Source organism: Chionomys nivalis, chromosome 4, assembly GCF_950005125.1.
Source record: "Chionomys nivalis chromosome 4, mChiNiv1.1, whole genome shotgun sequence".
In the NCBI taxonomy this organism is placed as follows: Eukaryota; Metazoa; Chordata; class Mammalia; order Rodentia; family Cricetidae; genus Chionomys; species Chionomys nivalis.
Window position 1 is genome coordinate 120,133,735 of NC_080089.1, and position 16,886 is coordinate 120,150,620.

Genomic DNA, 16,886 nt, shown 5'->3' on the forward strand with positions numbered 1-16,886 from the left:
TATTCATAATTCTGAACTGGTGTGGGATTGTTTTAGAACCCCCCAGCTCTGATGCACACTGCTGGCTTGGAGTGTGCCCTGCTTGGTGCAAGCCCTTCCTCAGCGGGCCGCAGCTTGTGTATGGAGCCTGGAGTTCATATAGAATTCTCACATAGCAGTTTTTCTTGCTGTGGATCAGCCACGGTTTTTTACATTATCCCATTACACACCTTGGAGCAGCTTCAAGTTCACACGAGCTTACCTCATTGCTTGTGCCCTGCCAGCCCACACCGTGTGGAAACTCAGACAGAATATGGATTTGCCTGGGTGGCTTCCATTATGTTGTTATCCCTGTGCAGGGCCCACTGAGGTGTACACGGTCTGTGGTTCTATTAAATAATTATTTTTTTGATCTAAGAATATCTTTCAGCATTTCATGCTTAAATCAGATTCAGACCAGTCACATGACTCCAGGTGTGCTGCTAAGCCCAGCTAGGTTTGTTTTGTAGGTGGCTCATGACACCTACTGTCAGGTAACAGTTATTGCACCTACTGCAGTTCAAAATCAACCATAGGTAAGATTTATAACTTGATAATTTAAAAGAGCAATATGTCAGACAACCTAACCATCCAAGGTTTCAATAGCCTTTTTACTGACACCATGTATGAGGTTTTACAAGACTTATATGATGTCCCTTCTCCATCACTATTTTTGATTCTGTGTATTAGTCTTGTCCTCAATATTTTTTCTTTTTTTTTTCTTTTTTTTCTTCTTCACCCTTTTCGTTTTATTTGTCTAGTTTCTGTGTAGTGGATACATAACCTTTTGTAGCCATTCTTTATAACACCGGTGGCATTCAGGAACAGTTAGGCACACTTTGAAGTGTCTCATACACCAACTTGAACCAGGGCTTTCCATTTTTATTTCTTATACTCAAATATAGTGATAGTCAAAACATGCGATAATTTTATAAATAACATTATATGTAGTCATGTGCTATAGATAATAAATCATTTTATTTTAAAGTGTTCATATTCTGTAGTAGGAGTATCAATAGACTATAAATGGATAAATTAATTTCTTAGATTATTTTGTGCATCTTATCTTTGGATTGTAAGGGCCTTGACCTGTTATGAAATTATGACCCTGACCCTGCCTGCTGTAGGCTTTTGAGGCTTTTGAACTTTTCTCCCAAACTGTAGACACACGTCCCAGAAGTATGGTTTCTAAAAGGCCCCCAAAGAACTGAGGCTACCATTCAAACTCTGGGATTATGATGGGTTCTTCAGGTAGTTGGCTAGGGTTTGGCCATCAGGATACTTCATGTAGACTAGCAGACATGACAGAGGGGGCAGGGGCGTGATCTATGATGTATGGAGACTTTGATCTATACAGAGCTCCATAAATTGTGATGTCTGAATTGATGATCATGTCTTTATGCCCAGACCACAAACTTTTAGAATCTGGTCCCCCAGCAAGACTTCTTTGGTCAAAATATTCCGTTTCCTCACTCTGCTATCCCCAAGGCTGTGTTTATATTCAAGGATCTTTAGAGAAATATAATTAAAGCCATGTAATGCTTACTTTGAGTATTCACTAAACCTTTTAATGTGAAATTATTTCTTCCCTTTTTGAACTGTAGGAATCATTTTTCCTCATATATTAATAGTTTTGATCTGTGATCAAAGCCCAAATGATCAGCAGTACGCTTGAGAATTGCTGCTTTCTAATTGGTTGTCTGGGTAAATAAAATCGGAGACGCCAGGTGAGACAGAGATCAGTCTTCATTCATTGCCTCTCTTGAACAAACAAAACAGAATCAATCTCACAATGTGGCTGTTAAATAGAATAAATTATTATACAATTAAGGCAATTTCCATCAGAATCTCTTCTCTGGGCCATGAAAAAAGAAAAGGGAGAAGGAAAACATAACAGGCTTTAAAAAATACAGAATAATGATCTCCCAAGACGTTGTGGGAATGAGATGAGCATCTCCTTCGCCAGTTCTGCATGTCCCTGCTATTTGTCCTGAGAGCTTCCAAAGGCAGCAATGGCCTTTCAGACACATATGACTACAAGATCATGAGGAATCCGTCCAAAGTCAATGTTTATTCTTGGTGGGTAAAATCAGGTTGCACCAGGCACTGAAAGGAATAGAAATGACCTTTCCTGCCTTCTGTGGAAAATAAATCTGGCCTCTGCCTTAAATGATGTTTATCCATAGCAGCCATTACTATTTTAAGAAGCAAAATGCTATTGACTCGTTTTTACTTCAGCAGGAACATGGGTAGGATAATGCACGTTATTATATACTCTAACATTTCTGGGCATAATTTTACAATGCTAAAGTAAGAATAAATGAAACCTCTTGTCCTGTACTATACATTCAGTCTCATAATGTAGAAGGCATTCATTCAAAACCAAATAAAAATTTAACTTTTACAAGCCATACAAACATGATGAATATCCCAGAGAGGTATGAACCTTCATGGTTCCTCTGTGGTCATGTTTAAGTCAAAGCTATTAACAGAGTTGCTACTTACAGACCTGTATGATTCAGAGAGAGAGGAGGTGAGAGCATATGAGTGGAGAAGCAGCCAGTGCAACCGAGGATAACACAATAGTTTAACAATAGGGCTAAGAATGAGACATTTTTAGAAATGGTACAGTCCTTACAGATTGATACCAGGCTTCTCAGGAAAGAGGTTATAAATCTGAAGAAGGATACTACCAACTTAATTAACAAAATTTAGTCAACTGAGGTACTTTTAGAAATGGTACAGGCTGATGGTAATTTATTTAAAGAAAGATTCTGGAGAAGGATACAGTTGACTTGGCACGTAAAACCCAATCAATGACAGTGGGTGATGAAACATTATTTGAGAGAATTCTCACTGTTGAATGTATTAATCAGACTCTGTCAAAGGTGTATGACAGATTGACTGATAGAATGTCTCTCCAGGAAGGTAATATGTATGCTTATTATAAAGATTATGCCCAAGGATGAGACATTATCTCTACTGGACAGACTTCACACCTTGGAATCCTCAGTGAGGGCATTAGAGCAGAATAATGGACAGGAGATCCAGATATTACAAAAGGCAGTGGTAAGCAGATTTGAAAAGATTGAGGAAATTATTGAATTTGATAACCAGGAACGAAAGGTAAAAAGGCAAAATTTAACCGTGTTGGTATGTAAAATTCTCCAGGATAGTTTGCCCAGAGTTCTGCCTGCCTTTCCAGAAATAACATCAGAAAGAGTATACAGCTCCAAGTACTCTAAGGTTATCAAGGAATATACATGAAACCCATATGTATGACTGATCTAAAGGAAATTAAACAAGCAATTGTAGCTTATGGACTACATTTGTCCTTTGTTGGGGAAATGGTCAAAATGTGGGCTTTCAGTAGCAATTTTCTAGGTCTATAATCTACCATTACATGGATGACATTTTGTTATCTGATTCAAATATAGATACTTTAGAAAGGATGTTTAAAGAAGTAAAGAAAATCTTGCCTAAATGGGAATTACAAATTGCTCCTGAAAAGATTCAAAGAGGAGATTCTGTTAATTACTTAGGTTACAGAAAATTAGAACACAAAAGGCACAAATTCGGAGAGACCAGTTACGGATTCTTAATGACTTTCAAAGATTATTAGGAGACATTTCCAGTCTATGACCAGCTATTGGGATAACACCTGATCTAATAATTCATTTAAACAAAACCTTAGATGGTGATAAAGATTTGAATAGTCCTAGAGAATTAACAGCTGAAGTGGAAAAAGAATTGATGATTGTTGAGGAGAAAGTACAGGAGGCACATGTGGATAGGGTGAATCCAAATCTTAATTATATTCTAGTCATATTGCCTTCCAGAATTTCTCCCACAGGAATTTTAGTGCAGAGGGACAATATTATCTTTGAATCGATCTTTTTAACCACATAAACCAAGTAAAAAATTAAAAATTTATTTAAATTAAAAAGTCTCGGGAGGCACCGGCAGGCAGGCCCAGGCGGCGGAAGCACCGGCGCGCAGGCAGGCCCGGGCGGCGGAGGCACCGGCACGCAGGCAAGTCTGGGCGGCGGAGGCACCGGCAAGCAGGCAGGCCCGGGCGGCGGAGGCACCGGCGCGAAGGCAGGCCCGGGCGGCGGAGGCACCGTCGCGCAGGCAGGCCCGGGTGGCGGAGGCACCGGCAGGCAGGCCCGGGTGGCGGAGGCACCGGCAGGCAGGCCCGGGCGGCGGAAGCACCGGCGCGCAGGCAGGCCCGGGTGGCGGAGGCACCGGCAGGCAGGCCCGGGTGGCGGAGGCACCGGCAGGCAGGCCTAGGTGGCGGAAGCACCGGCGCACAGACAGTTCCGGGCGGTGGAGGCACCAGCAGGCACGCCTAGGCGGTGGAAGCACCGGCGCGCAGGCAGGCCCGGGCGGCAGAGGCATCGGCAGGCAGGCCTAGACGGTGGAAGCACCGGCACGCAGGCAGGCCCAGGAGGCGGAGGCACCAGCAGGCAGGCAAGTCCAGGCGGCAGAGGCACCGGTGCGCAGGCAGGCCCGGGTGGCGGAGGCACCGGCACGCAGGCAGGCCCGGGCGGCGGAGGCACTGGATGCAGGATAGTGCGGGCAAGAAACAGTGAAGCCCGCACTGAGAGCAGATTGCCCCGCTACAATTAAATCAAACCCAATAGATAGCATCGGTAAGAGGAGATGGGCAGACGCCAAGGCAAGAATTCACCCAACAATCTGAAAAACAACATGAAAACACCAGAATCCAGTGATCTTACAACACAAGGACTTGAACACCCTAACACAGGAGAAGAGGAAAAAATTGACTTTTTGAAAGCAATAGAGTCCCTTAAACAACATGTAAAAAACGCCCTCATAGAAATGGATGAGAAGTATAACAAAAAGGTTGAAGAAATGAGTAAATACGTAAATGATACCCTGGGAAGCCAAGAAAAAACGATTAAACAGGTAATGGAAACAGTCCAAGAATTGAAAACTGAAATGGAAGCAAGGAAGAAAACACAAACTGAGGACCAGCTGGATATGGCAAATATAGGTCAACGAGCAGAGACTACAGAAACAAGCATAATCAATAGAATACAAGAGATAGAAGAAAGAATCTCAGATTCTGAAGACACCATAGAGAAAATAAACGGACCGATCAAAGAAAACACCAAAACCAACAAATTCTCATCACAAAACATTCAGGAAATATGGGACACAATAAAAAGACCAAACCTAAGAATAATAGGGATAGAAGAAGGAGAAGAGGCACAGCTCAAAGGTCCAGAAAACATTTTTAACAAAATTATGGAAGAAAACTTCCCCAACATAAAGAAAGATATTCCTTTGAATATTCAAGAAGCATACAGAACACCAAACAGACTGGATCAAAAAAAAAGTCCCCTCGCCATATAATAATCAAAACACAAAATATACAGATTAAAGAAAAAATATTAAGAGCTGCAAAGGAAAAAGGCCAAGTAACTTATAAAGGTAAACCGATCAGACTTACGCCTGACTTCTCTATGGAAACCATGAAAGCCAGAAGGTCCTGGATAGAGGTACTACAGAAACTAAGAGACCATGGATGCAAACCCAAACTACTATACCCAGCCAAGCTATCGTTCACTATCAATGGAGAAAACAAGACATTCCAGGATAAGAACAAATTTAAACAATACGTTGCCACAAATCCAGCCCTACAGAAAGTAATAGAAGGAAAATCACAACCCAAGGAATCCAACATTGCCAACACTGCCTACAATAACCCAGGCATCTAGCGACCCTTCAACAGCACAACTCAAAGAAGGGAGACACACAAACTCTTCTACCAAAAGCAGTAAGAATAACCGGAGTTAACAACCACTGGTCATTAATATCACTTAATATTAATGGTCTCAATTCACCAATAAAAAGGCACAGGCTAAGAGATTGGATACGAAAACAGGATCCAACAGTCTGCTGTTTGCAAGAAACTCATCTCAACCACAAAGACAGGCATCTACTCAGAGTAAAGGGTTGGGAAAAGGTTTTTCAAGCAAATGGTCCTAAGAAAAAAGCAGGTGTGGCCATACTAATTTCTAACAAAACTGACTTCAAACTAAAATCAATCAGAAGAGATCGAGAGGGACACTTTATACTCATAACAGGAACGATTCAGCAGGATGAAGTCTCAATCCTGAATATCTATGCCCCTAATATAAAAGCACCCACTTATGTAAAAGAAATATTGCTAAAACTCAAGGCAGACATCAAATCACACACACTAGTAGTAGGAGACTTCAACACACCTCTCTCACCAATGGACAGGTCAATCAGACAGAAAACTAATAGAGAATTAAGAGAATTGTTGGAGGTAATGAATCAAATGGACTTAACAGACATCTATAGAACACTCCACCCAAATAGGAAAGAATACACCTTCTTCTCTGCAGCTCATGGAACCTTCTCGAAAATTGACCACATACTTGGAAACAAAGGAAACCTCCACAGATACAAAAAAATATCAGTGTCCACCTGTGTCTTATCAGATCACCACGGATTAAAGTTAGAAGCCACCAACAATGCTACCCCCAGAAAGCTGACAAACTCATGGAAACTGAACAGTCAACTACTGAACCACACCTGGGTCAAGGAAGAAATTAAGAAAGAAATTAAAGTCTTCCTTGAATTTAATGAAAACAAAGAGACAACATACTCAAACCTATGGGACACGATGAAAGCAGTGCTAAGAGGAAAGTTCATAGCACTAAGTGCCCACTTAAAGAAAACGGAGAAAGCATACATTGGGGACTTAACAGCACACCTGAAAGCTCTAGAAAAAAAAGAAGCAGACGCGCCCAGGAGGAGTAGAAGACTGGAAATAATCAAACTGAGGGCAGAAATCAACAAAATAGAAACACAGAAAACAGTCCAAAGAATCAATGAAACAAAAAGTTGGTTCTTGGAGAAAATCAACAAGATTGACAAACCCCTATCCAAACTAATTAAACGACAGAGAGAGAACATGCAAATAAATAAGATCAGAAATGAAAAGGGGGACATAACCACAGACACAGAGGAAATTCAGAGAATCATTAGATCTTACTACAAAAGCCTGTATGCCACAAAACTGGAAAATGCAAAAGAAATGGACACTTTTTTAGATAAGTACCATATACCAAACCTAAACCAAGACCAGGTGAATGATCTAAATAGACCCGTTAGTCGCGAAGAATTAGAAACGGTTATCAAAAATCTCCCTTCCAAAAAAAGCCCAGGACCAGATGGTTTCAATGCAGAATTCTACCAGAACTTCCAAGAAGAGCTAATACCTATACTTCTTAATGTATTTCACAATATAGAAACAGAAGAGTCATTGCCAAATTCCTTTTATGAAGCTACAGTTACCCTGATACCAAAACCACACAAAGACCCAACCAAGAAAGAGAATTTCAGGCCTATCTCACTCATGAACATCGACGCAAAAATTCTCAATAAAATACTGGCAAACCGAATCCAAGAACACATTAGAAAAGTTATCCATTATGATCAAGTAGGCTTCATTCCAGAGATGCAGGGCTGGTTCAACATACACAAATCTATCAATGTAATCAACCATATAAATAAACTGAAAGAAAAAAACCATATGATCATTTCATTAGATGCTGAAAAAGCATTCGACAAAATTCAACACTCCTTTATGATAAAGGTCTTGGAGAGATTAGGGATACAAGGGTCATACCTAAATATAATAAAAGCTATTTACAGCAAGCCGACAGCTAACATTAAATTAAATGGAGAAAAACTCAAAGCCATCCCACTAAAATCAGGAACACTACAAGGATGTCCACTCTCTCCATACCTCTTCAATATAGTGCTTGAAGTTCTAGCAATAGCAATAAGACAACATAAGGGGATCAAGGGGATCTATATTGGAAAGGAAGAAGTTAAGCTTTCATTATTTGCAGATGATATGATAGTATACATAAGCGACCCCAAAAACTCTACCAAAGAACTCCTACAGCTGATAAACACCTTTGGGAATGTGGCAGGTTACAAAATCAACTCCAAAACATCAGTTGCCTTCCTATACACTAAGGATAAGGAAGCAGAGAGGGAAATCAGAGAAGCATCACCTTTCACGATAGCCACAAATAGCATAAAATACCTTGGGGTAACTCTGACCAAGGAAGTGAAAGATCTATTTGGCAAGAACTTTAAGTCTTTGAAGAAAGAAATTGAAGAGGACACCAGAAAATGGAAGGACCTCCCTTGCTCTTGGATTGGGAGGATCAACATAGTAAAAATGGCAATTCTACCAAAAGCAATCTATAGATTCAATGCAATCCCCATCAAAATCCCATCAAAATTCTTCACAGATCTGGAGAAGACAATAATCAACTTTATATGGAAAAACAAAAAACCCAGGATAGCCAAAACAATCTTATACAATAAAGGATCGTCTGGAGGCATTACCATCCCTGACTTCAAACTCTATTACAGAGCTACAGTACTGAAAACGGCTTGGTACTGGCATAAAAACAGAGAAGTCGACCAATGGAATAGAATAGAAGACCCTGACTTTAGCCCACAAACCTATGAACACCTGATTTTCAATAAAGGAGCTAAAAGTATACAATGGAAAAAAGAGAGCATCTTCAACAAATTGTGCTGGCAAAACTGGTTGTCAATCTGTAGAAGAATGAAAATAGATCCATATCTATCACCATGCACAAAACTCAAGTCCAAATGGATTAAAGACCTCAATATCAGTCCAAACACACTGAACCTGATAGAAGAGAAAGTGGGAAGTACTCTACAACACATGGGCACAGGAGAACACTTCCTACGTATAACCCCAGCAGCACAAACACTAAGGACATCATTGAATAAATGGGACCTCCTGAGACTGAGAAGCTTCTGTAAAGCAAAGGACACTGTCACTAAGACAGAAAGGCAACCCACTGACTGGGAGAAGATCTTCACCAACCCCGCAACTGACAAAGGTCTGATATCCAAAATATACAAAGAACTCAAGAAATTAGACCGTAAAAGGTTAATCAATCCAATTATAAAATGGGGCACTGAGCTGAACAGAGACTTTTCAACAGAAGAAGTTCAAATGGCCAAAAGACACTTAAGATCGTGCTCAACTTCCTTAGCAATCAGGGAAATGCAAATCAAGACAACATTAAGATACCATCTTACACCTGTCAGAATGGCTAAAATCAAAAACACCAATGATAGCCTCTGCTGGAGAGGTTGTGGAGAAAGGGGCACTCTCATCCATTGCTGGTGGGAATGCAAACTTGTGCAACCACTCTGGAAAGCAGTGTGGCGGTTTCTCAGGAAAGTCGGGTTCAACCTACCTCTCGACCCAGCAATACCACTATTGGGAATATACCCAAGAGATGCCCGAACATACAACAAAAGTATATGCTCAACTATGTTCATAGCAGCATTGTTTGTAATAGCCAGAACCTGGAAACAACCTAGATGTCCTTCAATGGAAGAATGGATGAAGAAAGTATGGAATATATACATATTAGAGTACTACTCAGCAGTAAAAAACAATGACTTCTTGAATTTTGCATACAAATGGACGGAAATAGAAAACACTATCCTGAGTGAGGTAAGCCAGACCCAAAAAGAGGAACATGGGATGTACTCACTCATATTTGGTTTCTAGCCATAAATAAAGGACATTGAGACTATAATTCGTGATTCTAGAGAAGCTAAATAAGAAGGTGAACCCAAAGAAAAACATATAAGCATCCCCCTGAATATTAACCTTGATCCAGTTTATTTTGTGTTCTGTAAGCTTCTTCTACCTTTGTAGGAATATCTTTCTTTAATTTGGGAAAGTTTTCTTTTATGATTTTGTTGAATATATTTTCTTTGCCTTTGAGCTGGAGTTGTTCTTCCATCCCTATTATTCTTAGGTTTGGTCTTTTATGTTTTTTCAGGTTTCCTGGATGTTTTATGTTAAGAATTTGTTACACTTAATGTTTTCTTTGACTGATGAATTTATTTTATCTAGCTTCCTTCAACCCCTGAGATTCTCTCTTCCATCTCTTCTATTCTGGTGGTTATACTTCCCTCTGTATAGTTTCTGTTCATTTGTCCAGTGATCCCACTTCTGACACCAGAGTGGCACCCAACGTGCTAATGAACTCCACGTAAAACCTGAGAGGGCTTAAAAAGGACACAGAGAGAATTTAAGACAGATTTTTGCTGTTTGTGGGTTGCGTGCGGCAAAGAAATTGTCCTGACTCAGCAAGAGGAAAAAACTGGCTGTTTTAAAATGCCGGCTTTCTGGGATGTGCCGCCATTGCCATCTCTGTCTGGCTCCTGCGGGAGACAGAGTCTTTGAATGGAGCCTTTGGAGTAAAGTGCTACAGCTTGCTTGATGGCAATGTGGACTGCTATGTGCCTGGAACTGTGTGTGACTCAGGGGCACCAAATGGTTCTGATGCAGGATCAGCTCCGCTCTGCCATGGGGAACTCTGCTGGTCTCAGGCAGGAACTACCGTAATTACCATAATAACAGTGCAGTTAAGGTTTAGACTGGGCAGGACACAGGCAGTACCGTAATACCTCTAAATGTTGCAACTTAGGTTTTTAAGAAGCGCTTAACATTTTAAAAAATGCTCCTGGATAGTAAAAAAATTACAGATTCACAATAGAACTGATTCAGACACTGTTGGATGAATGTACGTAGGCTCGAGAGAGAAAAAAAATATATAAAGAATAAAGTTAATGTCTTAAAAAAAAGGGGGGTAAATTCTTTAAAGAGACAGAGTACAGATAGTTATAGATTAAAAGAATTAAAGAAAAATAAGCCACGTAAAAATGGAAAATTCACAGAGAGTCTGGATTCTTTGTATTATTGTGTTTTCTTTAAAATTTTTGACTGTAAAGGAGCTAAGTGCAGAGAGACATTTCATTATATGGGCTGCCAAGCTAAACCAGAATGGATATAAGGGTATTATGATTTCAGAATATGGGTCTAAGGATATGATGCTTTGGAGAGGGTCTTCTTTTGTTTTCACAGAGGATGCGACCCTGTGGATTTCTTCTATCCCAATATGGTATGATAGACCACGCCCTCCTGAAAGGTTACTGTGAACACCCTCAAAAAATTACTTCACTCAATTGCCAACTGAGATGACCCTGACACACAGGTTATACCATGAAAGACCTAATTAACGACGCCCCCATTCAGCAGGAAGCAGTTTGGAGAGAAAAAAACTGCGCCCATATTCCCAAATATTGTTTATGAATATTGTTTTACATTTAAAGGGGGATATGATATAGATATGAATAATTTGCATTTGTATAGATTTGAAGGTCAATTTTGTTATATGTATATGCATATTTCTAATTTTGATTAAGGTATTGTGATTGTGTAGTTCATTTAAAAATGTAATGTATAATTAAGAAATATAGATTAATGGATAATCATCAATAGTCAAGCTTGTAGTCATGTTAGTTAGATTTTCTAGATATATAGAGATATATTTCAGCTAGATAGGCATTCTTCATATCTTTCAAAGACTGCAGAATATGGCATTTAATGTTTTAATAACTTAGGGCTTTTCATGACAATGAGACACGTCTGCTCCTGGCAGCACCAATCTACTTCAAGAGGATGATGGGCACCGAAGAGGCTCCTTAAGGAGTTTGATAGCCATTTGGGCAAGAAACTGCTCTTGCATGGACTGATGCATAAACTGGATACAAAGAACCCGCAGAGAGAGGACTGCTGAACTTGCCTAAAGGTGAGATGATCTTTCGGGGTTCCTGACTCATGAAAGAGTCTGTGAGACATTCTGCAGGACACAGCAGATAGTGACTGAACTGTCTTTGAAATTTCCTGCTTCATGGAAATGTCTGCTGAATACTATGGCCTGTAGGCCGAAGATGGATGCCCCAACGGTACAAAAGAACTTTGGGTGACTGTCCAGGCAGCAAGATGTCTCTGTCATTTCTAGAGTTTTGGATTTCTTGTTTACTTAGGTAATATTATATCCTTCTGGAGTCTTTGATGGAGTTGAAGAATGGTTAGTTATAGTTATAGTTTTCCTTAGTTATGATAAAAGATAAAATAGATATAAATATTGTAACTGTAATTATTGCTTGATAACTATTTTGTTATATGTAATCTTACTATGTTAAAGTGAAAGCCATTTTTTGTTTAAACAGAAAAAGGGGAAATGATGGAGGAAGGTCATTGGTTAAATAATAAAGAAACTGCCTAGGTCCATTGGATAGGCCAACCCTTAGGCGGGTGGAGTAAACAGAACAGAATGTTGGGAGAAAGAAGCCGAGTGAGGAGTCGCCATGATTTGCCCACCAGACACAGACGCAGGTTAAGATCTTCCCTGGTAAGCCAGCTCATGGGCTACACAGAATATTAGAAATGGGTTAGATCAATATGTAAGAGCTAGCCAATAAGAGGTTGGAACTAATGGGCCAGGCAGTGTTGAAAAGAATACAGTTTCCGTGTAATTATTTCGGGGCATAAGCTAGCCATGCGGGCGGCCGGGTGCCGGGGACGCAGCCCCGCCGCACTTATTACAACAGTCCAGATTTTCCATATCCAGAGTTTCCTTTTTTTTTAATTGCTTCTATTTTGGTCTTTAAGTCTTGAACCATTTTCTTCAACAGTTTGACTGTTTTTTCTTTGTTTTCTTGGGTTTCTTTGAGGGATTTATTAATTTTTCCCAATTTTTTGTTGGTTTTTTTCTCCATTAATTAAGGGAGTTTTTCATTTCACTTTAACGGTCTTTATCCTCTTCATAAACTTATGTTTGAAATCATTTTCTCCTGCTTTTACTTGGTTAGGATGGTCAAGTCTCCCTGGTTTGTGATTACTACTTTCTGATGTTACCATGTGGCTTATTAGGTTGTTGGATAAATTCTTGCATTGGAGCCTACCCATCTCTTCAATAGATGTTGGCACTGTTGCTCCTTGCTTCTTGGTCCAATTCTTACAGTAACTGTCTGAGTCTTTGGGAACTGTTCTTGGTCTGCTCTGTGTCTCAGGGAGCCACTGAGGTCTCCTTTAGCTTGCTCTCTTGCTCTGTTCTCCTGGGTTGCTCTCCCAGCTTGTGCTTTAGAGTTCCTTGAAGTGGTCAGTGAGAAGGAAAATAGATGAGTGTCCTCCAACTAATCTATATTTTATTGTGAACTTGCAAATAAAAAAAGAATCATGTAAGAATTGAGTTCACTGACAAACTGTACATCAGGCATAGTCCCAGCACAGAGAGGTGTGGGCAAGAAGGAGCATGAAAGCTTTCCCCCTTGAGACCATAGCTCACATAAGAAACAGGTAGTGATTCAATCAACTTTAGATGATTGCTAAATGTTCCGACTGGCCATTTCTTGCATCCACAGAGTAAGTAATCAAGAAGTGGGCTAAAGAACCAAACCTGTGAAACCAAATTACAGTGGTTGCACTAGTCTGACCAAAATAGAACTGGATAAAATGTTGTGGCACTGCCTAAAAGCCTGTCCTTAGTGTTACTAATTCTTGGTGTGCTCTAATATAAATTAGTAAACTATGGAGCACATGACCATAAACCTGTTTCACCTTTTTAGATTCAATTTTTGTGGATTTTAATTACATCATTTATGTCATCACTTTCTTGCCTCTAAGACTTTCCTGAAATGAGAAAAATCATGAATTTTGCTTTATCAAGCATTGCTGTTTGAATGTGACCTAGTTTTGTCTTCAGAATATCTGAGTTATGAGGGAAAGGGTTGATTACACTGTTAGTCATGGTAATCCATGACACTGTAATGGAACACACAAACACTAGTGACACCATATTTTGGAAGAGGAACAGGAAGTGCTCTAAGAGACTGGAAGAGTTTCTACTAAAATACCAATTTTCCAGACTAGAGCTCTGTGTTCCCCTAGGGTGGAACTGGGGAGGGCTGTGCTGGCTTAGTCATTTGATTTCTGCTCATCTAGTAGGGGAACTGCTACTGTCTTGAGGCTCAGCTGGGCAATTCTAGCTCCTGAGGGACTCTGGGCAAGCCTAGCAATCAGGAGCACCAGTGGGAAGTAGATTGTGAGCCATGAGGGAGCGAATAGGGAGCCAATATGTAGTAGTAGCTGTGGGCTGCTTTCCTGCCACCCAGTTCCTGGCCGCCTGGCTAGCTTATGTCCCGAAATAACAACACACAAACTGTATTCATTTAAACACTGCTTGGCCCATTAGCTCGAGCCTCTTACTGGCTAACTCTCACATCTTGACTAACCCATTTTACCAGGAAGATTCTAGCATATGTCCATCTTGGGCATTGCATCTGCCCCAGAGATGAGAGGCATGGCAATTAACTAACTTCCCTTCTTTCCAGCATTCTGTTTTGTCTACTCCAACCAATCTAAATCCTGCCCTATCAAAAAGCCAAGGCAGTTTCTTTATTAACAAATGACAGTCCTCCATCAGCAATAGGGAGCCATGAGTTTTTTTTTCTAAATTGTATAGTTGATTTCTACCTCCAGTTCTTATCCCACCTTCCTCTGAAGAGGTAACACTAACTACCATTATGGGATTGGTTTATTTCAGCTGAATTTGGGGCATCAGGTGGTAGTATTAAGATACCCTTCCATAGAGCCTCTCAGAAAGACCAAACTCTCAGATGTAGACAGAGTTCTCTGGGAAGATGTACTGTTGTCTGGGAAGCACTAACATAACCAAAGTCCATAAGACATTCTTGATGGGCTCACAATAGCTTCCATCTGTGAGAGGTTTCCATGTAACTTCTACAGTTGGTCTCCAGAGTGATGAGCCCACAACCAACTGTCACACCCTTTTATACCTGTTTCATCGTCCAAAAGTCAGCATGATGCCCTTCCCATGTGGCTTCTGGATAGGAGAGGATAGGTATTTAGCATCCTTTAATTTGGATTTTAAAACAATCCTGGGCCTGTCCTTCTTTGTTGTGTGCAGGTGTTCTAGGAGCCAAGGTCTGATGTCTCACATCTGTACTGAATCTTTTTATCAGGAAAATATTACTGAGATTTGCTTTCTGACTAACATCCCATGTAGAGCTGCATCTAATGTCTGTGGAGTGTGATCCCTTGTGTTGGTACCAATCCTCTTATCCTTTGATTAAAATTTCTTCTTGAGTACTGAAGACCAATGCAGGTGGCAGAAATTAATCTTTCTTTCTGTGTTGTCAAGGCCAGTTGAGCATCTAGTCTTTAGAGGTCACTTGTGATTGGAAGGAATCTCATTCTTCAAGTCTGTCTATTATCAGTTGTCCATCAATGTGAGGATAAGTTGCTTTATGTACTGTGGCTTTCTTTGAAGCCTTGAAGAAAACTTTCCCACATCGAACCTCCTTTTGTATTCTTAATAATGATTCCAGTTCATTGATTGGGTTTTCCATGGCCTCCATGGACAGGATAATAAATGATTAATAAATAGCCTTTGTTCCTAGGGACCTCATTGACCTTGTATAGAAATGAGAGAAATAGCTGGGTGATGGTGGCGCACGCCTTTAATCCCAGCACTCGGGAGGCAGAGGCAGGCGGATCTCTGTGAGTTCGAGACCAGCCTGGTCTACAGAGCTAGTTCCAGGACAGGCTTCAAAGCCACAGAGAAACCCTGTCTCGAAAAAACAAAAAAAAAAAAAAAAAAAAAAAAGAAAAGAAATGAGAGAAATAGTTCCCCATTTTGTCCATCTAATGATATTAGAATAGCCTCTAAGAATGATTATTAAACACCTAGAAGATCAGTTTTATAATAGTTTTGTACTTTTAACTACTTTATAATACTTCAATAGTCAGACACAGCTCAATAAACTTTGTTTGGCATACCTTTTAACCAGTTCTTGAAATAGTTGGAAGCTGACCTTGCAAACTTTAATAAATATATGATCCCTAAGTCTCATCCTTATGTACCTTAAACAATTTACTCATACCTTCATAGCTTGTAAAACCTTTCCAGTCTTCTTTATCCTGGAGTCATGTAGACATAATCATGTTTATATATCTAAGTCCTTTTTTACTATGGTCATCTACACATTTATATTTTTCTAACATATTCTTTTAAGTACTGCTTCCTTTTTCTAATAACCATGAGAAGTAGGAACATTATCAAATATGTTTATTATCTGTTGTGAGAATTTTCTCCCCTGTGAAGGGTGAAGAAACAGTTTCTATCCTATAACCATAAGCCCCAACGAAGAAAGTTAGTACAATTTAACCAAAGTCCATTCTGGGGATCCAGTGAGTTTATTGAGCTTACTTATTGAGCATGGTCGGAAATATACAAGGGTTTTGATTCTGTGGTTGTTTGAATCAAAATGGCCCCCAAAGTCCCATGGAGAGTGGCACTATTAGGAGGTACAGCTTTGTTGGAGTAGGTATGTCATAGTCACTTTCTGCTGCCTGCTGATCTGGATGGAGAACTCTCAGCTCTTTCTCCAGCACCTTTTCTGCCTGCATCCACCATGCTTTCTGCTATGATGATAATGGACTAAATCCTCTGAAGCTGTTAGCCGTCCTCAATCAAATGTTTTCCTTCTTAAGAGTTGCTGTGGTCATGGTGTCTCTTCACAGCAATAGAAGCTCTAACTAAGATACCCAAAAGCAGCCACACAGGCAAGTCTCCATCCAGTATGTACAATAGCTCTCCCATAGCTGCATATGTGGAGCTTACCTTCTCTCTACTCTTCCAGAATTTACATCTTCCCAAGTCTTTTCCTGGCAATGTACTCTAGCTCATTCCTAAGACCACAAGGTCACATGTCATTAGGGATGAATTGCATACAGTTGCCTGGAAAAGAGGCTGTGTACTCAGATGGAGGGGATACCTTCTTTCATGATAGAATATCAACAGTCAGCACCTGGTGGTGGTCATCCTTTGTAAGCAGTCACGGGTGATCACAGGAAGGTACCAATT